At 39.7% G+C, this 24,882-nt stretch overlaps 1 protein-coding gene across 6 annotated transcripts in view; it reads left to right on the top strand.

The window, feature by feature from the left end:
* Positions 1 to 24,882, top strand: part of CDK14 (cyclin dependent kinase 14) — a 249,999-nt gene that overhangs the window by 193,555 nt on the left and 31,562 nt on the right. The window contains exon 15 of one of the 6 annotated variants that reach the window (XM_087917908.1): positions 12,552 to 13,317. The exons of the other annotated variants lie outside the window; for them this stretch is intronic. The gene's annotated coding sequence lies outside the window, so the exon portion shown is untranslated. Of the gene's footprint in view, positions 1 to 12,551; positions 13,318 to 24,882 lie in introns of those variants that run through there. 6 annotated transcript variants of the gene reach the window in all.

Here is a 24,882-nt window from a genome sequence, read left to right as displayed (position 1 = left end):
TATAGGCAGCTCCACAAATTATATGTCATGGTCCTTAGGATTTGAAGAAGACTGTCCTTTGTTCATCTACGGACGCGGATTGGGTTGAAAAGATTGACCACTGTACTTTAAAACAATTGATTCTCCCCATTCTTTGGATTTGAGAGCAGATATATTCTGCTTACTAAAGGTATTGCCCATAGATGATTTTATTGTTTTCTGTCTTTTTATCATTAGTATTTTCTGTATTTATACCAAGTCAATGTTAGTATTGCATATATACAATGTAAATATTTTATTTCAAGTCTACATATATAATGTCAGAGGAGAAAACAAGATTATATAAGAATTTTTTCCCTTAACCAAATTCTAGGATTGGGAAGAGACAATACATGACTAGTTTTGTTTTATATGTCTTGAGCATACATAGAGTCTTGCGTTTCTATATAAGTCAGATGAATCTGAAATAGATGAAACCAGTCATATACAGTACTGTCTCTAGTGGTGAGTATAATAAAAATATAGAGAATATATACTTTGTAAATATAAACAACATCTAATACACATACGAAGTATGTGGAAGTCCTGTAATACTCATATAAATAGTCTTTTAATTTAAAGAATTACAATCCTAACTTGGGGCCTCAGGAAAATGTTGTGAATAGTAAACTGCTCTATTGAGAAAAAAGTTGTTCTTGAATACATTGTATTCATCTGAATTGTGATTAGATAAAATATGAAACATGAACATTTATTTTTCAAGGTTTGAATAAAATTCTCAGGACAATTTCTTGCATCTACAAAGACTGAGCACTAAATTATAATATCTTAACCAAAGGGACAATTTCATGTTACTGATTCTTTTCCAGATTTATCATATTATGGTACCTATTTCTCATTTATTATATAGAATATGTGATTCCCATTAAAATATGTTTCTGTTTGAAACATACTACATTTTTTCAAGCATAGTATATATTTTACTAGCTACTTTATAGAAAATCAGAATGCTTTTCAAGACAAACACAAATAAAAATTACATAAAATCATTATAAAATAGCAGAGTGACACTTTTTAAAACAGCAGCATAGGACGTTTATACACAGAGGAACAATATAAAGAGAACTTAAAAGTATGAAAGAAGAAAAATACTTGCTTGGAACTGAAATTTATTTAAGGAAATTTAAAGAAATAAATTTCAGATGGATGGGAGATATGGGTTATATTCCTTTACTGGAATACAGTAGACAGATTATTGAATAGGTTAGTTGAATGTCTTAGCATAAAAGATAAGACTTTGTTTTATTCTTTATTTTATTACTATTCTAATACATTTCTTTTTTTCCCATTTGGAATAGAAAATTAAAGGCAGAATAATAGCTAATGTATGTGCAAGGGGAACCTTTATCTTTTACCTTTATGACATTGTTCCAATAGCCAAAAGACCACAGTGCTATTGCAGAAAAGTAGTTTGGCTTAACAAGGTACTAGCCTTGTTACAGGAAATGCGTGTTTCTCAAGGTGCGCCACAGGAGGGCGAGCTAGCTTCATACCACAAAGAAAGACTAGTGGCTCTACCTGTAGCATCACCAAGGCCCCCTGTCTCCCCAGAACTGCCTTACAAATGGGCACCGCAACCAGAAAAGTTCATCAGGAATCTGACTGTCTGCACAGAGCACCAGCTTATCTCCCCACTGAAGCGGTATCGATCTATCCACTTGCATAAAACATGTTAGGTGAATAGAAGTGTTAGGTGAATAGAAGCTGTGACAAGTGATAGGAGCTCACCCTGCCATGCGGTGCTTGGGATTGAACTGTCTGAGCTGAGACCATCTCCAGCGTCATTTAAGCCACCAGGCTACCAAGTCCTGGCACCTGCTTATTGTAGTAATTGAATTGGAAGATCATGGATCAGTTCAGCCAAGCTACTTCTGCCCAGGTTATATTGTATATAAGGTACACAGTTGATTGGAAAAATGCAGTGAGTGGCTAAAAGAACACTTGGAGTTTATGTTAAGAAATATAAATCTCCAAGCATTCCCAAATAACAGATTTGGTGTCCTTTAGTGCTAAACTGTGTAACCTTAACTTTGAAGTAAACATGCAGCCCTATGCCTAATTTTATACTGCCCTTTATCTAATTTTACAGGCCTTTGGTAAGCACTCTATTCAGATCTTTTGTTAAAATAATCTATTCCATCATGACAATTTAAGAGAAAATAAAAAGAAAAGGCATTAGAAAGAGAAAAAGGATAAGCAGCCATCCAGTTCAGTCATGAAGTTTTCAAACATTTTGAGAACCATTTCGTCTTTGGTTAAATGATACTTACATGGACAGTTTTCACTAGTAGTATCTCATCTTGTCTGTATTCATTGTATTGGTATTTCAGTTCAGTATCATGGCCAAGCACTAGTAAAGGATGTTCACTATTTTTTTTGCATCAAATTAAAAAGAGAGAAATTAGTATGGCATTAGCATATTTATAGTATTGTAATCTAAATCTTGGGATTACTTCACTTAGAGTTTTTCTTGTCATGTGAGAAAAACTATAATGTAATTGCTGTTCTTCTCTTTTAAAAACCATCTCTTGGCTCCAACACATGAAATACACACACAGATCAGTTTAAAAAAGGGATCCCCAACCCTGGGCCACAGATCTGCATTGGTCTGCAGTCTGTTGGGAACCAGGCCATGCAAGCAGTGGGTGAGCACACAAATCTTCATCTGCACATACGTGGTATCTAGATTTTGTGTGTGAAACCATCCCCACTGCTCACTCTGCGGCTGCTAGTCCATAGAGCCAGAAAGGTTAAAGATTGCTGGTTTAAAAGATATATTGTCTTCTAGATTTTGAACTAAAATGGTTCTGGAGGACTCTAGCATGGACTACAAGATCAGATGTGCCAGCCTAAAATGGTGAATATGTGCCAAGCTGATCTCAACCCTTCAAGTACTATCTGACAAATAATTATTGAACTACACCCAACTGTACAGTAAAAATGCTGTGACTTTTTGCCCATATGAGGAAACCCTAAATTCAGGACATTGTCTAGTTCAATAATCTCTGCAATTTCCTTGCCAAACAAATGAACCCTGGAAACCCCTAAAGATATGTTGCTGTCACTTTTCATGTGTAATTTCTAAAAATGTCACTTTTAATACGTTGACCAATAATATACTGTGTCAAGGAATATAACAGTTAATTCCTGCACCAATATTTCTTTCCACTAACACTAATTCTGCACAAGGACAAAGACAGTTTCAAGTGTCCAACCCATCTAAATTCTAATTGAGAGTGATATAGGGAAATGTTTTTCATAAAAAACAAGGACCCTCTGACTCTGGATTTGCCACCTATTTATAATTATTTTTTCTGGAGGCAACATGATGTCTCCGCCCCCTCCCAAACACACTAACACACACATACACACACACACACACATACAGTCTATCATCATCTTTTAGATAAACATGAGAATTCAGCCTCCATTGTTGACAAACTTAGATGTTTTTGTCTAATAGATCTCCATCCAATCAATGCCTTTCCCAATAATACTATAGTACCCGATGTAGATTTTCGTGTATTTATGTCTGTAGCAAAACTTGCATCCGCATATGCAGTTAAACTCAGTTCATCTTTAGGCTTCAAATACAATGCATAGTGCATTGTTTGTTTCAGATATCTTAACACACATTTAGCAGTTTGCCAGTGCCTTTCAGTCAGCTCAGCATTAAATCTCGCTAATTGATTAACACAGTACGCGATATCTGGACTTGACCAATTAGTGAGATAAGATAAACTACCAATCAAGGACTGATAAATGTTCTTATCAAAAGCAGGACTTTGAACATCATTATGGCTAAACTCCTGGCTCATTGGTGTTTTAGCCGGTTTACAAAGTTCCATTTTAAAACTTTTTAGTAATTGATTAATTTTATCTGCCTGTGAAATCTTGTATCCTCCCCTAGTTCTATCTATCTTTAAACCAAAATATTGTTTGATTTGTCCTAACTGTTTTATCTTAAATTCCTTCTCTAACAGACAGATTATTTTAGTAGCTTCTTGTTCAGTTTTGGTGATTAATGCTATGTCATAAGTAAATAATAGCAACAATGAAATTACACCATTACTTTCTCTTTTAAACAAACATGGATCAGCCATGCCAGCTACAAAAACTATTTTAGTTAATTCCTTAACTATACATTGGTTCCACTCATATCCTGATTGCTTCAAACCATAAAGACTCTTTTTCAATCTCCAGCAATCAGTTGTATTATCGTTTGTGAGACCTAAAGGTTTTTTTAAATATATAGTGTGTTGCAGCGGTGCATGCAGATAAGCTGTTTCTACACCCAAATTATTTGTAATATATTTCTCCTTAGCTGCCCACACCAATGCTGCCCTTAATATAGCAGCCTTCAGACTAGGTGGAAACACCTCATCATAGTCATTTGCTGTCTGATTGAACCCTTGTGCTACTAACCTGGCTTTATGGGTAACAGTCCCATCTACACCTGTCTTCAGTTTATAAATCCTTTTACATCCTATGGCATGTTTACCTGGTGGTAACTTAACATTTTCATATACCTCCAGTCTTTTTAATGGTTCCAGTTCTTTATCCATTGCTTTCTGCCAAGCAGCCTGATGCTTAGCAGGATACAGTTTTAGTTCACTATAGTTACTTGGAACTGTATTCACTTGGCATGCAACACTAGCCTGATAACTATCAGGTGGTCGTGTTACTCGGGTTGAACATCTTGGTAATACAGGGCTTACTGGTGGACTTTCCTGGGCCACCTGCTTCTGTTCTTCTATCTCCACCTGTGCCTGTTCTCCTACTTCCTCCTGTCCTTCCTCTTTAATGGCTATTCATGGTTTACTTATTTTATCTTTAGGGACTATTTGGCTGTCAGTAATGATATCATTGCTGGATTCCTGTTCCAGTTTATCCCACTCAACATGCTCAAGAAATTTTGCATTAGTACTACAATAAACATGAGCTATGCCTTGATCCCAGAATCTAAATGATCTATGGTTGGCCTCATAACCCACAAAAAATAACTTCTTAGCTCTGTGTTGCCCTTTCATTCTTACTTGTGAGGGAATATGCACCCATGCTGGAGCTCCAAATGTGTGTAGGTAACTTAAATTTGGTTTTCTGCCATGCCAACGAGTGAATGGCAATTCACCAGTTGTTGTATTAACTACATTATTTAAAACATGATTACTACACATTATGGCTTCACCCCGCAGTGTTTCAGGCAAACCTGAATCAGATAACATAGTGCGAGCCATGGCTTGTAATGTTTGCCCTCTTCGTTCTACAAATGAGTTATGTTGTTGTCCGTAAGGTGCAGAATGTTTATGCTCAACACCAGCCAATTTCAACATAGTTTGAATCTTTTGATAACAAACTCAGTCCAATTATCAGTAACTAAAGTAATTACTTTACTTTTCATTTTTCTCTCAGCAAACCTTAGCCAGTTAAAGAAATGTTGGAATGTTTCTGTTTTGTTTTTCATAAGATAGCAGAAACCGTATTGTGACTAATTGTCCATAATACTCAAAATATAACAGGCACCTCCTAAACTTGGTTTCTTAGGACCAATTATGTCAGCAAAAACAACCTCTAAGGGTTCTTTGGTCTTAAACCCATTTAGTCTGTTTGCAGGAGTAACCTTACTTTTCTCTTGGCTACAAGCATTAGAGTTTAAATACTTGCTACAGGGTTTCAATTTTACTCCCTCTGACAATTCAACAGTTTGAGCATTTTGAAATTTTGAAACCACACCTAATTACAAGTTTAGCGATCCCTTAAAGAGACAGTATTAAAATGTCTATCCTGGTTTATGTATTGTCCAACCCAAATAGCTGTTAGGTGACTTATATTCCTAACAGAAACATCTCAGCTATTGAAAACTGAAATTATTAGATGTCAGGTTGCTCCAATTGTACAGATTTCTTTATAGTGAGTTATTACATTTTTACAACGTCAAAATCAATTTGTCTTCACAATTCACTGATTAACATCTTCATTGATGTGTTGATCCTTGTTTTTCTTCTAAGCATTGTCTTGATTTATATCTGTTTAATTTCACCATTGGAAACATTTTTTTTATAAATAGATTTTAAATCTTTAAATTCACAGCTTTTGTGGTTCTGACACACCACAAAAGAATTTATGTTGGACAGTGTTTGGTGTCTGAAACATATATTTGGGAGATTGTTTTATTTTTTAATTGCTTCTGTATTCTTAAAATCTGGGTTCCTGTACTCAAATAGAATCTTTCAAAATGATTTTAGAATCTATCTAGTTTAGTAAACCTAAGGTTTTATATCTATCAGTAGCAATGGATCTTTATATAGTAATTGCTGTACTAATTTCTTGATTGTAAAAAATTGTTAGTTTTTAATGGCCACAGGCTTTACTTCAGAGAAAAAAATATTCCATGTTGTGAAACAAATCACTGCAGTTGTTAAGTGAATCATGTTGTTGCTAAAGAAATCCCACTACCGCCATTGACTTGCTTGTTAGAAGTCCACTGGAAAGGCGCAAATGTTGATCACATGACCTCAGAATACTTCAATGATTGTAGATACATGCTGGTTGCCAAGCACCCATGTTTTGATTAATTACTATAGAAAGGTTGTGATAGCTGTAAATGCAACTCCTCTGGGGTAGGGAGGAGCATGTGGAACTTGATGGGTTAGCAAAGCAAGCCCAGTGCTTCTGGAGACCCAGTGGGTTGGGGAAATAGGCAGGAGGAATGTTGCAATGTCTCTTGCTGTAAAGGCAAAACTGCTGTGGTGCTGCAACAGATGGTAAGTACTTTTGGGGGAGAGAGATATTATAACTTTGAAATGTCACTATCATAATTTGAGGACGACCTGTATTACAGATCTCATCTAAAACTATAAAATCAACAAAAATCTCATGTACAAACTTTAATTGTCTATTGACTGAGCTTTGATTTTATTCTGTAATATAAAAGTAAGTTGCTAATAAAAAAGGCAACCTAGAATATAGCAACATCTTCAGGAGAGCAAAATAAGCAACATGGCAGCATGATTAAAAAATCCTATCCCTTTAAGCATTCAGTTGCCAGGGATCTTCCCTTTGTTCAGCTCAGGGGTGGGATTCAAATTTCTTAACAACCAGTTATGTGGGTGTGGCCTAATTTGTAGATGTGGCTTGGTGGTCATGTGACTGGCTGTGCATGGCTTGTATGTAAATATTATAAATATGTATGTAAATATTGATTTTTTTTAATAAAAAAGAGCAACTTTTACTCAAAATCAGCAAAGCAGGCAGGCACATTGAATTGTTCATAGAATCATAGATTCACTTAGAGATCTGTGTTTCTGCCATCTGCTACCTGAATCTGCACTGAATAATAGAAGCTTCAGGCTTAGTTCTTCTTTTAGATTAGCTAGAAAGCAAGAAATCCAATGTTTTCCTGCTTTCTACCTAATCTAAATCTCCTGGCACAGCAGAACAGCTGATGGAAAAATAGCAACTTAGCAGGCAAGTTTGATGGTACACATGCCAGGTAAGGAGTGAGTGGCCGGCAGATAGAATCCCACCTCTGGTGAGAGTACGTTTTGCACACGTGTGTAGACCATTTCCTAAAAACCTCAGCTGTGCTGCCCGGACAGCTGACAAGCGCATTTGAAAATTGTCTTATTTCCTACTTTTTCAACCTTAGCTGTGCTGCGCAAAGCAGCTGAGGTTAAAAAAGCAGGGAATAAAGGACAACCGGTTCTGTGTCTGCTGCTCTTCAGAGCTATAGAACCGGGCTGAACCGGTAGCATCCCACCCCTGATTCAGCTCCTAAAGTAAATTTACTTAGTTACTCAGAAGTTAACTCTCATTTTATCAGCTCCAGAAGGCTTCCTTGACAATGATTGAATACATTTCCCAGATCTGGAACACATGGCTTGGCTCAAATTTTCAGATGGTTTGATAGAAGACTCACAGAACTGGCTTGATAGAGAAAATTTATAAGTCAATCATAGTTCTCTATTTGATATCAAAACGGTATCTACCATTTGGATCAACATCTTTGTTGCTTAAAAATAAATATCCACTCATAAATCTGACTTCTCAAATTTTTACAATTATCAGAACTTCCAGAAAAAGCATTGTAACCAAATTGCTGCACTATGGCTTTTCTGAATAATTATTAGCCTTGGGCTACAATTAAGCCTTGGTAGGAAAAGAATTTCTGACAAAGACCCTCAAGTTAAACATGCCAGAATTTTTAATTAAGGGAATTTAATGAATTATTTTAACCTACCTTGGTATTAGATCAGCTTGCAATTTCTAAATAGCATTACTGTGTTTTGATGTTCCTACATAGCTGTTGTAGTAACAAATATTCATTATAATATAATATAATTATAATATAAGAACCTGACCCTGTGAACCTAGACCACTGTATATTACATCCTTTTGTTTTCTGTGGAGAATCCAAAATAAGTGGTCCTTAATTTTCAGTGACTGCCTGTCAATTTTTTAAATTAAATAATATATAAATATTTTATTTATTAAAAGTATGTGAAATATAAGTAGAAGATAACAGATAATCAGAGTTTGAAGGGACCTTGTAGGTCATCTAGTCCACCACCACCCCGCCCAAGTGGGAAACCCTACACCATTTCTGACAAATGGCAGTCCACTCTCTTCTTGAAAGTCTCAAGTGATGGCGCTCCCACAACTTCCGAAGGCACTGTTTCCTTGATTTTTTTTCTTGTTTATTTTTGTTCTTGTTAGCAAAGATAACCAATTTACCAGTAACCAATTAAAAACACATATTTTATCTTTATTATGCCCCTTGTTGTTAGGATTCAAGAATAAATGCAAATGTAACTTGTAGAATATATGAGAGGTTAGCAGCAACACTGCTTGCTCAAGACTTCTGTCAATGAATGCTTTAATCAGTATTACTGACATTAATCCTTTCCCTAGCTTCATTAAATAATTTTATTCTTTCTATGTTAACATTGCTAAATAATGTGCAGCATTGATGATACTGTTATTTGATCTGTAGCCATAATAATAGTATCTAGTCTAGGTGTTTTCATTGCCATAGAAAGGTAGTGTACAGTTCCCCTTCTTTTAAAACAGGGCTCTCAAACTCCCAGCCCATGGGCCAGATGCGTCACGCACTGATCATGCCCATGCCTGGTTTAATGAAGGGGGGGGGGGGAGTCCTGATACATCACGTGATGCCGCTGTGACAACATGAGTTTGACACCCCCGTTTTATAATTTATATGTGAAGGAACTGTTTGTTTATGTGTGTGTGTATAATTGTTTGTGTATAATAATCTTTTAATCTCATTTTGGAAATACAGTGTTGTTTTGGACTAACCAAAATTCTATTTTTGTACTAACCGTTGACTTCTGTATCTTTCTTCTCTTTCAAGATAGTTTTTATTATAAATCCTAGATTTGAGTTCTGCCTTTGTTTTGATCAGTACTGATTTTTTGAAGTTTCACCAAGTGAAAATATTTTTAAAAACCAAAGGGTTTTTTAATTGTCATATTGGCAGTGTATTAATAACATTTGTGCAGAATTTAAAGGAATGCTTCTTTTTCTTTTTCTAGACTGTATCCTAAATGACTGCTCTTGAGTTTAGGGACCAAAGGTGAATTTTCCTACTGTATACTATGATCCACTCTAGAATGGCAGGAAATTCCCATTAAAAAATCTTTTTGATCAGTTAATAATCTTTCTAGGCACAGAAGCAGTTATAATTAAAATGTATTGATAATCTGGAATGGCACTGAAATACATTGGGGACAATGTGTTAATAATAGTACTAAAGAAGAAGCAAAAAAAGAATCTGAATGATTCTATTTCTCCCACAGACTGCTACCTCTCTTTTAGGATTAATTTATCACATGATCCCATGACTAGTCTTTGTCTACAAAAGAGGGAGGCTGTGAAACCATTGAAGGAGAAAACTGAAGTTAACAAAGCAATGGGTTTTAGTTTTGACACATAGACTGTAGCCTATGGCGACAGCACAACCATTGTATGGGTTGATAATTTATAGCAGTTTGAAAATTAAGCAACTTTTTCTTTTGGTGGAGTTCTAGAAAATAATATTTGCTGTAAATAATTGGAACTGTGGTATATACAAAAATAAATTTGGTATATAAAAATTTAGAAAGTATTTATAGCTGATACATTGTGTGTAGTGAGTGAAACAAAGAAAACTAAACACCATAAAGACTAACACAGTTCAGCTATCTGATAACTATGCAACAGTCACTGTGTTTAATAGGGAGTTAAATGTTCTTAGCTGCAGGGAGAATCCTTCTCTCAGTGAAGATATATTTAAATAGAATTTCAATCAAATTTATTTTATTAGATCAAATTATAATAAATTATTTCTCTCCTCATGAAATTAAAATAATGGTAACCATCTAATTTTATGAAAAGACACATGCAATTCTGAATCTTAAATAAAAATGCGTATTATCTTTCCATTATAGATATTTTATAATGAATCATAGGATCTGCATGTAATAGGCATTATAGTGAATTGGTTCGAGACATCCAGAATATGTTGTTGATTTTACAGTAGTGGCAAAAAAGAAAAAAAAATCTATTTTAATAAACAGTTTGCACTAGCTGATGGAAGTTTTATATCAGTAAGAATTACTATGTCTATACCCAAGCTATGTTTTGTAATTCTGATACAATTGTAAACTCTGAATAGCATTTGGTTTCTCTGTATATTTTTACTATTATATTACTTGGTAAACAAAACAAAATAATACCCTTATACTTAGTAAGATGAAAGAACAAGTAGATTCATTTCATTCTTTTAAAAACAGCTGTCAAGTGATGTAAAGACTTCATATTTTTATTGTAATTTCTGTAAAAATTTTGTCTTATTTTTAAATTTTTATTGCCACTTTTACTATGGACTTTCCAAGTATATTGAAATTGCTTAATAATAACAGAAAGGATATATAATGATAATGATCCTGTGTCTAGCTAACGTTTTATGTATTTTTTAATTTTTTAAAAATGTGCATTTTACAGGTGTGAGTATGTGAGAGAGAGAGATGATTTTTCTACTATACCCACAGCTTCCCTGCAAATCTGCATAATAATGTTTAGCCTCAAACATTAATACCAGCATGCTTAATTCACAGCTTAATTTTGTAAAAAAAAACCTAACCATTTGACAACACAGCTTTGTGAAAACTGCGTATTAATAATGACAGAGAAAGAGATGTATTTTTGTATTTATGTGGCAAATTTATTTGTTTTGGTTTCAAAACCAACTCAGGGATGTTTCTTTGACATGATCTCAAAATGGAAATAAATTCTTAATTATAACGATTCAATTCTGTCCTAAGTTTCCCACCAGTTTTTCCATGTTTCTGCTGCCCCGAGACTTAAAATATTCTCATTAGGTAGCTGCAAAGGCAACTTGCTTGCCTATTCCCGCATTCTCTTACTAGCTTTTCTTTTCTTTCTATTTCTTTCTTTTTTTCCTCTGCCTTGGGAGTGACTGTGAAGATCATTTGCTGGAATGATTGGCAGGTTAGAGGATTCAATGAGATGAGTTCCTCTTAGTGCAGGTCAAAAAGGCTAGTTAGCAAGAGCTGTCGAAAAATGCCAGCAGCATTCAAAATGGGAAATGTCATGACTTCGAGGCAGGGGGTGCCACCTGGAACAGAAAGCCCCCAGCTCATTAGCAAGTTACAGGATGCATGCTTAACTGGAGGGAGCAAGAAAAAGGAAAGATAATGCCCAATTGAGAAAATTATTGTGAAGTGGAATTGATTTCATGTATAATTTGTTTATCACTAGAGGGTACAATTGCTGCCCATCTGACATATGCAGAAGACTGTGTGTGAAACAATTTAGCATAATCTCTAGGTTGAGCTCTGGATTTAAAGAATGCAAGTTTATTTCTTGCAAACTGGAAATGATTGGGTCATGTTGCATTAATTATACCTGACATACTCTCAAATGGTTTATCTTGGCAGGTGAGGCAAGTCAGCACACATTTGTATATATGTCTTGCATTCATTATAAAGCAGGAAAATGTATGGATTTGTGCATCTGATATTTCCCCTCATTTTGGCATAGCTAAAAAGAAAAACACAACTGACAGAGACGGAATAAAACAATTAAAGATGACAGTTCCCGAATATAATACCAAATATCTTGTCAGTCATTCCCATCTTATGTTTTTTAAGAGTATGTTTGTATTAAATTTGGATATTAATTGCTATTGCAGACAATGTTGTAATAGCACTAGTCTAAATTGAATGTGTTTATATTGACTATAAAATTTAGTCTAAACAAAGTGGATAGAGCGCTGATTATATATCAGACAGAAACTGAAACACTGTTCTTGAATTGCCAAATGGAGGACTTACATTTCAGATCAGTTGGCTTTCTATCTCCATTTCCTCGATACTGAAAGTATTTCTCTCTCTCTCTCTCTCCCTCCCTCCCTCCTTCCTTGTCTCCCTCCCCCTCCCTCCCCTCCCCCTCTTTCACTCCCTCTCCCCCTCCCTCCCTCTCTCTGTATTTAGAATGAATAAAAGGGATTTTAATTGGAAGTATCAGTGATTGACAATGTGACTGAATAAAATCATGTGCTCCATCATTGAGCTGTAGCCCCTTCTAGATGTTTTGTTATACAATATTGGTTATTTCCAGTAATGCAGAACAACAATGGAGATGACAGCTTTCCACTTTTGTGTCAGAAGATTTATGTGTTTTGCAAAAATGCAAGAAGAAAATAATGCACCTGACTGCAGAGGATATGGCCAGCCACATAAAAAGTTTATTAGTCAAGAAACCACATTATTGTGGTCAAGGCTTAAATATAGATGAAGATAATGTTTTTAAAAGTCTGAAATTGTATTGTAATAGGCAGCTTTTTTCATCAACATGGATAATTCATTTGTAGCCTCTATATATTGAAACTTAAAATAAGACTGTTCTCCCATCTTTTTAAAAAAATTCTTTGTCTTCCAAGAAGAGAGAAAAAGTTGCTGGCAATTCCTCCTTGCAATTGCTCTCTGATGGCTTTTGGGAAAATGTCTACCATCTTTGAGAAACTTGATGAGCAGACTAGCATGTGACATGCAGTGGGAAGAAGAAGTAAAAAGTGGCATTTGCTTTTCTCTACTTTCATTCACTTCCTTCTTTGGGATTCCTTTTGTTTAAAGTAATTTTTCTTCTGACCTGCTGATTCATTCCTACAGTTGCAGTTCTGCCCTCCTTTTCTTTGTCAGTTGAAATCTTATAATTGTATATGTGTCATTGTTTGCCTCCATTCTTCTCCTGATCATGACATGTATGTTTGTGCAGAGTGCATTACAACAGTGTTTCTCAGTTGGCAAGTCATGTACGTTTGGTGGAATACAAATCCATATATTTGGGGATAAGAAATGTGAGGTTTTAAATACCCTTATTGGAAAAAATTATTTTGTTCAAATCTTGGCACAATGGAGGTTCTATAATAAAGTGGTTGATGTAATATTAAAAGTGAAAGAGAATAGGTTACTAAATTATAGTATTCCCATTGAAAGGACCTTTATGTTTAGCTCAGCCATTACGTAGCTCAGCCTGGATTAAAGACAGAGATATCCCTGGGTTGCTTTAATAAGTGGCATGCAGAGACAATGAGATTGAGTCAAAATCTTGGAAATTGTAGAGTACTCTTAGTACTCTTTGAGCTTGATTGTTTTGCTTGCAGATATTTTATTAGCCAAAGTAGGTAACATCTTCAGTGCACTAAGAATATTACAGATGTTATCTAGTTAGGTAACAAAATGTCTACAAGCCAGCAAACCAACCAATTTCAGAGAACACCAAAATCTCCATAGTTCAACCCTCAGCTGCTGTACATATATTCTCTTCTATCACCTTAGTAACTATATCTTGAACTGGAGATATTTTATTATCATTTTTCTTATTTCAGGTATGATATATTTGGGCCATTGGATTTCACAATTATGTTGTGGAATGTCACAAAACACCATTTTGTGTCCATTGCTTTTTATTAATAATATAATTTTCTTGGGGTAGTCATCAGATTTTGAGCTGAGTACCATCAGTATGCTGATGATGTTCAGATCTTTAATCCATAATTACTGTATCACAAGAGTCTGTGCATTTTCTGAACCAGTGTGTAGATACATTGATAGGATAGATGAGGCCAATTAATTGAAACTGGATTCTAATAAAACAGGGACCTTAAGAATGGTTCTGAACTGTCCGGTCTTTAGTATTTTTCTAATTGTACACATAGTTCCTTATTTACAACCAATCACTTAGCAACCATTTGAAGTTATAACCAACTCAAAAAAGGGGCGTTACAATCATATTAGAAGTTCTGATGATTGGATCCCATGCATGGTCACATGACTGCACTTTGACCACTTAGCAACCCAGCTGTATATATGGCCATTTGCAGCAAGCTGCAGTAATGCGAAGGGAAAACCAGGACTTCTTCTTTTCAGCAAAACAGTACCCAAAGTGAACCATTGATTCACTTAACAATGTCTGTGTTTGGTTTACTGCTGCAAAAATGTTTAAAAAAATTGAGTCAATCATATGAGTGATCCATCTTACAACTATTATGACATATGACCATAATGGGCAGACTCCATTCCAGCAGTATGTCAAGGACTATCTGTACTCTATCAGTACAAACAGATATTCAAATTTGGATACTAAGGGTCACTGGTAATTATTAACTTCAGGTGGTACATTGAAATTGACCTTTCCTGCGCAAGGGATAGTTTCACTATTGTGATGACATCACACGGTATTATTATATTGAAATCGAGATATGCATATCCTTGTAGATTTTGAAGATGCAGTGATCCAGAAGTAGCTATGTATATATACATAGTTCAGATAGTTCAATGCTGGCATGCTTGGTCTAAGATTATGATTATCATATGAAGATCCTAATTTTCAGGACACCCTAATAGTTCTTTCTTTTTTTATACTGTAAGTAATGTTTCTGGGTGCTCTCATCCCCACTCGTGTGAGCAACAGGTGCTTCACACGTGCCTACCACTCCCACAAAACCATCCCATCTTCTCCTCTCCATCCCCCCTTGCACCACAGCCAACTCAAGGAACACACAATGCAATCCTGGTAGCACTGATGAATTATGCTTTTTGTAAAATACTTTTTATCCTCTGTCCCATCACTCACAAATGCTGGTTCAATTTTGTATTTATGAAATGTGAGATAAGATTTGTTAGTCTGGATAACGGCTTTGTTTGGGATCCATGTTTTTTGTGCCATGGCAGATCTAAAATGGTGGCCAGGAGGGCCTTTTCACAACTGCAGGTTGTGCACCACTTACACCCTTTCCTGGACCAACACAGTCACTACTCACAGTCACTAGTCACAGTCACTCATGCCCTAGTCATTTCCTGTCTTGATTATTGCAATGCGCTCTACATGGGGCTGCCCTTGAAGAACATCCGGAAGCTCCAGTTGGTGCAAAATGCAGCAGCCCGCATGATTTTGTGCAGACCCTGGTGTGCACATATTTCACCTCCTGCGGGAGCTGCATTGGTTGCCAATTCGCTTCTGGGTGCAATTCATGGTGCTGGTTGTCACCTTTAAAGCCCTTCATGGCTTGGGACCAGGTTATCTGAGGGAACGTCTCTTGCTGGTCACATCTACCCAACCGATTAGAGCGAGGAGGAAGGGAATGCTGCGTGTCCCATCTCTGAAGGGATACACCTGGTGGGACCCAAAAGAAGAGCCTTCTCCGTGCCTCTCTCTGGAACATCATTCTCCCAGAGATTAGAATGGCCCCCTCTCTAATACTCTTCCAGAAGGCACTGAAGACCTGCTTCTGCCAGTGAGCCTGGGGAACCTAGAGAGGGATGATGCCCATCAAATGGCTTGTGTGATCTGCTATCATTGGGGTGGTGGGGTGGGAGTTGATGATTTTTAATTTATTTTTTTCCAGATTTTATTCTACTTGTACTTTATTCATTTATTTGATTCTTTTTGTTAGTTTTTATTGTTTTTTATTTTAAATATGGTTTTACATTCCGTAAGGTGCCTTGAATCGCTCATTGATCACTCATTAATCTATCATTGATTGATCAATGATCATTAATTGTTCAAAAGATCATTGATTGTTTATGCAGACAATTGCTATATGTGATGCAGTTACTCCTTGACTTATGAGCACAATTGGAACTATAATTGCTGTTGCTTAGCAAGATGGTTTTTAAATGGATTATGCCTGATTTTAGAATCATTTTTGCCAGAGTTGTTACGTTAATCATGTGGTCATTAAACAAATCCAGCTCCCTCCATTGTCTTTGCTTGCTTGGAAGTTGGCTAGAAAGTTGCAAATGGCGATCACATGACCCTGGGTTGCTACAACTATCATAAATCCATGCTAGATACCGAGTGCCTAAATTTTGATCACAGGATTATGGAGATGCTACAACAGTTATAAGGATCAGTTGTAAATCTTTTTTTGGGAGGGGGGCAGTTATAACTTCAAATGGTCTGTATTAGTTTAAATCTAGGACAACCTGTAGTGAGCTAGTGTTTTTTAATACTTATGCATAATAGAATCTCTAATAAATTGGGAAGAAATAGCTGAGTAATAACAGAATAAATCTTATTATTGGAAAAATATCCAATCTAAATAAACAAATAACTTCTATTTATTTATTTAGCCTTACATGATTTATTACAGTGTCTACAAGTGATCTTTTACTGTTTCTTCCTAGAAAATATGTTTTAAAGTATGTTGTCTATGATTTCGTAGATAAGATTACTGATATGTTACATATTCATTATATTTATATAGAAATAAATGTACATGTTCAGATATGCATATTGGAAAATGATAGCTTTATTTTATTGCCAAATGTTTGTGGCACAGATCTTTTTTTCTAGAAGTAGTGCTTCCTGAGAATTTATGGAATCATGTTGTATTTTATTTTTATTTATTTTATTTCATTTATTTGATTTGTCAATCGCTTATAAGATAATAGGTATAAGTATATGCATAGTTATGAATACATGAAATGGGTACATAAGAAAATAAAAGAAACAAGAGGACAGGGATGGTAGGCATGTTGGTGTGCTTATGCACGCCCCCTCCAGACCTCTTAGGAAAGGGGTGAGGTCAGTAGTAGACAATCTAAGGTTAAAGTTTTTGGGGTTTGGGGAAGAAACCACAGAGTCTGGTAGAGTATTCCAGAGATTGACCATTCTGTTGCTGAAGTTGTATTTCCTGCAATCAAGTTTGGTGCGGTTAACCTTGAGTTTGTATCTATTGTGTGCTCTTGTGTTGTTATGGTTGAAGCTGAGGTATTCATTGACAGGTAAGTCATTGCAATGTATGATTTCATATACCATACTTAGATCAGACCGAAGACGGTGTAATTCAAGGTTTTCTAGGTCTAGAATTTCAAGTCTGGTGGCATAAGGTATTCTACAATGAGTAGAGGAGTGGAGAACTCTTCTTGTGAAATATTTCTGGACTTTCTCAACTCTGCTAATATCAGATACGTAATGTGGGTTCCAGACAGATAAGCTGTATTCGAGTATTGGTCTAGCAAATGTTTTGTATGCTCTAGTTAGTAGTGTGATATTACCAGAGAAACAGCTACATAAGATTAAGTTAACAACTCTTAATGCCTTTTTGGCTATGTAGTTACAGTGGGCTCTAGCACTTAGATCATTAGAGATGAGGTCCTTTACAGAGCGTGGATCATCAAGGTCTTGACTATTCAGCTTGTATTTTATTTTCTGATTTTTTTTGCCAATATGTAAGAGCATTTATTTGTTGAGATTTGAAGTTTCCATTTGTTTGACCATTCTGATACATAGTCAAGATCTTTTTGAAGGGTAGCAGTATTGTCTGTGGTATTGAACAGCTTTACATCATCAGCAAAGAGAATGTAGTTGCTCTTAATATGATCACAGAGGTCATTTATGTAAAGTATGAAGAGAGTTGATCCTAGAACACTGCCTTGGGAGACACCACTATTGACAGGTACAGAATTTGATAGGACACTCCCAATTTTGACCATTTGTTGTCTGTTTGACAGGAATGCTTCTATCCAGTTATGCAGTTGTCCAGAGATACCAGAAGATTTTAGTTTTAGGAGTAGTTTGTCATATACCACTGAATCAAAGGCTTTACAGAAGTCTATGTAGATTGCGTCTATTGCTTTGCCCTGATCGAGTTGTGTAGTCCATATGTTTTTGCAGTGTAAGAGTTTCAGATTACAGGATAGTTTTTTTTTCTGAAACCAAATTGTTTATTGGAGAGTAGGTTGTTTGTCTCTAAGTGGATGATAATGGATTGGTTAATAATTGATTCCATGACTTTACAGGTGATGCAGCATAAGGAGATTGGTCTGTAATTTTCAACTAGACGGGGCGTTGGTTCTTACCTGATACGCTTCTTTTCGTAGAGCTGTTGAGAGTGTCCAGGTTGGGAGGAGCTCCAGTCTCGGCTCTCACAGGCTGAGCTTGAGATTGAGGCACGCCTCTCACCATCACGTGGTCCTCCGGGCGCGCCCCAGTTTTGCGAAGACGAGAAGGAAGGTCCTGTTCTCATCTTACTCAGGAAAAAAATATTAGTTTGCTCGGTCGAACAGCAGACGGCCTACGGGTGGGGCTGGACACTCTCAACAGCTCTACGAAAAGAAGCGTATCAGGTAAGAACCAACGCCCCTTTTCCATAGAGCTGTCTCGAGTGTCCAGGTTGGGACATACCAAAGCTTGGCTAGTCCTGCGGGCGGGCTCCCGTCTGGAATGGGACCTCTCCTGGAACCCTGATGACCCGCTGGAGGGCACGCCCAACAGGAGAACCCTCGGAGGTTGGAATGCCTCAACGAGAGGGCCTGATGAAGGAGACGGGGCTGTCTAAAGGTAGCCCTGCCGAGGATGCCACGGATGCTTACTGAGACCGTGGGGCAAGGAGACTAGGTAGAGCGACCAAAACCTTGTTAGGGACCCGTGCGAGGAGCCCGGGCAGAGGCGAGGATGGAAGTTCCCCTGAGAAGACCTAGCCAGAGTGAGGGGAGGCGCCCTCAATAACCGGAGGGTCACCGTTGCGAGGGTGGTGATGGGACGCCCTAGGGTGTTATGGGATAGACCCTGTTGGGGACCCCCCTGAGAGAACTCCAGGTCAGAGTGATGGAGGGGAGACGTAAGGAGTTCCCAAACTGTGACCTGTGCTAGTGGGGACCAAGTTTGGTTCCGCCCAGAGCGAGGCGGTCGGCCCTGCTCAAGAGCCAACTGACCGAGGACCGCCCCAGAGGGAACTAAGGGTAGTAGTGAGGACCAGGGCAAGGGGTCCGTGTATCTGGATTATGAGGCTGTGGGCCGGGGCCCAGAGAAGGAATCCCAGCTAACATGGGGTGGGGATAAATGTGTTGCCAGCCAGATGCCCTGGGGCAAGGTGAGGAGGACAAGGGTGCTCCAGACTATGAGCCTGCGTCCGGGAGCCGTATGGTCTACCGGGAGTCTTGGTATGGAGAGGTAAGGCAGATATGAGGATTAGGCTTCCCAACGGTTTGGGGAAGGCTGAAGAGAAAGAGATTTTGCAGGAGTTAAGTGTCAGAGTGGAGCCAGACTAGGCGAGAAGCCTGGAGAGGATTGGCTTTCTCGCTCTCCTTCTCCTCGTTTTATACTTGTTTCTTTCTTTCTTTCTTTCTTTTTTTTGGGGGGAGGGGCAGCCACCTGGGGGCGACTGCATTATCGGGAACGACGGAACGAACCTCTCCCGGATCCCGGGAGGGCTTCCTGGATGAGGTGCCTCCGGACCTGTCTGGTTCCGATCGGTCAGGAGGCCTGTAGGGAGATGATTGGTAGTACCTGGGGAAGGAGGAAGAGCGGGAAGAACCTTGGCGAGAAGAGGGAGAGGAACCTCTGAAATCAGACCTCCTAGCAAGAGAAGGGAGATATTTGCGCTTGTTGCGGGTCTCGGCCAGGAATGGGTCGAGAACCGGTCCAAATAGCTTCCCCCAGAGATGGGGGCTGATGCTAGCTTAGCCTTGTTTTTACGTCCGCCTGCCAGTGGCGGAGCCAGAGAAGGCGACGGGCAGTAACCTGGGACGAGATGGCCCTGGTGGAGAATTTTGCAGCCTGGAAGGTGGCGTCTGCAGAGAACTCGGCTGCGGCCAGGATCTTGGCAATATCCTGGTGCGCTCTGAGATTAGCTGCGGGACGTGCTGCTTGAGCTGCTGGAGCCACTTGATGGAGGTTCTGGTGAAAAAGACGCGGCCGTGGAGGCCCTGACCGCCCAGGCATCAGAGAGATGAGCGCGGCGCAGGGCCAGTTCAGCTCGTTTGTCCTCGGGCTGGAGAGCTTCGAGGACTCGCTGGGAGTTGAGCGGAGGCCAGACCTACTACGGGCTGCGTCCACGGGGATCGAGCAAGGTAGAGAACTGCGGTTCAAGATTGAAAAACCGCTTGTCCTGGGCGTTGGGAGGAGGAGGAGGCCCCGAGGAGGCTAGCTGCCTTGAGACCATGTCAGAGGATATGGGTGGGACAGGAATCACTTCGGTTTCCACCACAGGCTGGGAGAAATGGAGTCGGGAGGAACCCCGATGCCGCTGGGTTGGGTGGGGGGAGGTTCAGGCCCGAGGTATTCCTGGCCTTGAACAGGAGGGACCTAAATAGATGTGGTTTAAACAGCCCCAGAAACGCGGGCTGGCCTGGAGAGAGGCCCTCGTCCTCCGACATGTCCCCTTCTGGGGGCCTGCTCCCGACAGGAGTTCACTGTCTACTGACAGACCCCAATTCGAGATCCTCCTCGTCCCCAAAGAGGGTAGGGTCCCCGAGTTCCTGGGCCTCCATCTCCTCCATCTCCAAGGGCAGGGTCAAGTCCCCGTGGAGAGCTACCTGACCATGTGAAGTTGCTGATCCTCGAGCCTCGGGGGCCTCAGGCCTAGGGGCCAGACCGGTCAGCTGCTGAAACTGTTGTGCTATCCGTGCCGGATGGCCAGCTCCATCGCTGCTTGAGATTTTCGGGATTTCCACCGTGGGGGTGGATGAGGCTCCTCCGGGCGCAGACCTGCAGCAGCGGGGGAAGGTGGCCTCAGGGGCCTGTCCAGGCTGCGATGAAGAGGCAGAAGCAGGGAGGAGGGAGGATGGGTGGAGGTAGAGGGAGTGGGATTGGAAGGGTCCAGAGGCACAGAGCTTGACTCCTTAGAGCGTCTGTCAATCTCCTTTTCAAGGGCTCTGTGTCGCCTAAGGGCATCCCTTTGAGAGGCTTTGGATGTTTCCTGTGCTTGTTTGCGCAGGTGGTGAGACTTAGCCTTGGCCTTCAGTGAAGTGCCACGAGATGCATTGTCGTCTGCCATCTGGAGAGGAGAAAGGAGGAAAAGTTCTTGATTAACGTGAGGTGATTAACAAGGCTGGACACAGCCTAAGCAGGGGCCGGAAACCCAGTACTCGTTTCGCACCCCTAGGTCAAGGGCAACAGAGGTGCTTTGCACGTTGTTGAGAAGTAGGGCCTAGCCCAGAAGCCAATTGCCAAAGATGGACGCCAAAAACCGCCCCTGCCGGGCGGACCGGGAAGGGGATGGCGGAGCTGCTACCTCCCTTGTTGGGGAGAGACTGTGTAGCCAGTAGACTCCTATATCTAGAGGAGTACCAAGGCAGGATTGCAAGGTACCAGCAGGGATTTGGACATTCCAAGGATCTGCCCAGGAATCAAACACAATGCAGCCTGCAGGTAGGCCTCGAGCAGTGGCAGGCGTCCCTGGGGCTACCAACCAAAAATTTTAAAGTAAAGTGCCATCATGGGTCCTCGGACAGTTGCATCGTTTGGATGCGGCCACGTAGAGGCCGGGTATCCTAGCGCACGTTTCGCACCCCCTTTTGATCAAAAATTTTTTTTTGTATTTAAAATAGGAGGCTGTTGCACAGCAGGGCCTAGCCCAGAAGCCACCAGCCAAAAGTTGAACGCCAGGCAGCTACCCCTGCCGGACGGACCGGGAAGGGGATGGCAGAGCTGCTAACTCGCCTGCTGGGGGAAGGGCTACAGAGCCAACTAACCCTGGTTAGCCTGATAGAAACTAAGTGCAAACAGGCAAGGATATAGGCAGTCCGAGTCTGCCTATAAAACCTTAAGAAAAACCCTGTTATAGGCCTCTGAAAAATGGCGCCCGGCCATGCGGCCACACACAAGATGGCGGCGACTCCTGCCACTCCCAAGATGGCTGACGCCACAGGGAGCCCAAAATGGAGGGCGCAATGACGAGGCAATCCCCAGCGGCGCTATCACCCAGGAGAAGTTAAAAAGGCCCGGAGGCCACAAAGAAGTACCTGGGAGAGGCAGGGAAGCATCTCCTGGGTTAGAGGGCGTCGTGGGGGAAACGGCCAAAGAACAAAAACAGGCAGGAAAGAAACGATGCAGCCGCACGGAGCGAAAAGGCAGCAATGGGGGGGCAGCGCTCGAAGCGCTGGATTCTCCCTTAAAAGGATAGTGAAACAATTCCCCTTAGAAGAAAAAGGCTCCTAGGGAGCTCAAACCTCAGTTTCCTGCGCTGTCTGAGAGTCCAAGTTGATCAAAAAAAAAGAAAACACGAGGTGCTAGAACGACCAGGAGCAAAAGGAAAACCAGCCTGACTGCCACGAGGCTGAGCAAAAAACTGGGGCGCTCCCGGAGGACCACGTGATGGTGAGAGGCGTGCCTCAATCTCAAGCTCAGCCTGTGAGAGCCGAGACTGGAGCTCCTCCCAACCTGGACACTCGAGACAGCTCTATGGAAAATGGGGTCTCCCTTTTTGAAGATGGGGATGACCGTGGCTTGTGACTATAGGTTAGGAAAGGAGCTGGTCCTGAAAAATTTTTCAAAGATTATGCTTAGAGGTTCTGCTATGGCAGTGGATAGCTTTTTAAAGAAGTAGGCACATATTCCATCCGGTCCAATAGATAGAGATGGTTTTAGATTGCGTAGTGCTTTTTCAATATTGTCTTCTGTAAAATTGATCTGTAGTTTTCTGTGGTTCGGCTAGGAAATACTAGGCATGATCCATTGCTATTTACAAATACTGAGCCAAAGAATGTGTTAAAGATGTTGGCTTTAATGGTGTCGTTTCAGTCTTTACCATTAGTTTGTATCAGGAGTGGGATGGACCTTGAGTCTTTTAGTTTGTTGTTTACAAAATTGTAAAATTGTGGGTGGAATTGGTGCGTAGAAGGTTTTGAAGGTCTTGTTTAATGTGATAATTGGTGCATTCAATCTTTATCTGGTGGCATAAATTTTTGTATCAGCTTTTGAAATTGGCAACGTGACCAGATTTTTTTTCCCGCCAGAGTGATCTCTTTTTGGATTGAAGTTTCCTTATTGTTATGGGTAATCTGGTTTTTTTTTTTTGTTGTGTTGGGAGTTGTTGTTGGTACATATAGTTTGATGACTCTTTTGACTTCAAGTAAAAATATGTTGTAATGGTCTTCAACAGTATTGCATCCAGTGAATAGAGATTGCCAATTAAGGGATGAGAGATCGTTTTCTATAAGATCATAGTTGCTTTTTTTTAAAGTTATAATTGTGGATTGCATCGTTCTGATGATTTTTGTGTGGGCGTATGTTGAGACAAAAGTCAGTCATGTTGTGGTTACTTTGGAAAAGGGTTCTTTAGTTTGTATTCCACAAATTAAATTCAAACTATTGCAGAAGATGAAATCGAGGCGGTTATTAAGTCTAGTATTGTTGGTTACTAGTTGTTCCAGTCTCAGATTTGTAACAGCATTGTAGTAGGTTGCGTGTATGGGTTCAGTTGTACATTCGTTTAGGGTCCAGTTAATATGAGGTAGATTGAAGTCACCAAAAAAGATAAAAGCATGTGGGCAGAATGTTGCCCATGTTAGTATTGAATTTAGCTTGTTTATATGTTCGATGTCATAATCAGGTGCTCTGTAACGTAGTAAGAATCGAAATGTGATATTTAAGGATAGTTCACAGACGATGGTCTCAGGAAGAGCAAGCTCCTGGGTAACTTGGATGTTTTTTAGATGTAAGGACTTTTTATAGAAGATAGCAACACCACCTCCTCTACGAATTTCACGATCTGACCGGTAAACTTGATAGTCTCTTACTGTGGGGCGTACGTGCCTAGTCTTGCGTGATGGTGGATTGGTTGAGGTAGGGTTGTGGTTGAAGGTTAAAGCTGAGTTGCGGGTTGTGTGACTTACTTTTGATACAGTCAGCACGGTAGTCAATGTTCAGGTCCTTCTCTCCATTGTCTAGACATTTTTTGAGTTCAGTGCGGAGTACACAGGAGCAGGCATGTTGCTGTATGGTTAGGTCAGGGCAAGAATGGAGGTTCTTATGGTTGGTGTTGCTTTTGGCAGGTGAATTTATTGTATAAATGAATTTACGTTTGCTTGATTTATTTTTGCAAATGATCCTGCAGAAGCGTGGGGCCACAGAGCCGTCTGTTTTTGAGCTCTCGGCCAATGCGGGAAATGTCAAGTATTTCATCAGGGCAGATGGTTGATGCTTGATAATCACTGATGATGTTTCGGACAGTTGTGATGTCATTTTCATTGATGTCCTCTAGACCAAATAAGATGGCATTTGGAAGTTTCCGTTCACGCTCAACAGCTGCTCTGATGAGGATTGGGATATCATTATTTGTCTGATTTATGTTTTTTTGTGGATTGGGCTGTCGATTGGGTTGTGGTTGTTGGGTGGAAATGTGGTTTGTAGCTATTGGATGTTCAGGTTTTTGCATTGTGTCTTTTTTTTTCAAGGTTGGATTATCTTTCTTTTAAAGCGTCCAGGGATGCTACTATGGTGTCAGGGAATGTTATGTGTGTTTCTATGGTATCAACTCTTTCAGACAGATCCAGTTTGGGTCTGCATGATTTGCAGAGATATGGAAACTCATTG

The sequence above is a fragment of the Pseudonaja textilis genome, chromosome Z (genome assembly GCF_049901715.1).
Source record: "Pseudonaja textilis isolate UNSWEBS1 chromosome Z, rPseTex1.2, whole genome shotgun sequence".
In the NCBI taxonomy this organism is placed as follows: domain Eukaryota; kingdom Metazoa; phylum Chordata; class Lepidosauria; order Squamata; family Elapidae; genus Pseudonaja; species Pseudonaja textilis.
The sequence above is the reverse complement of the archived record's forward strand: the minus strand, read 5'-3'. Positions and strand labels throughout refer to the sequence as shown.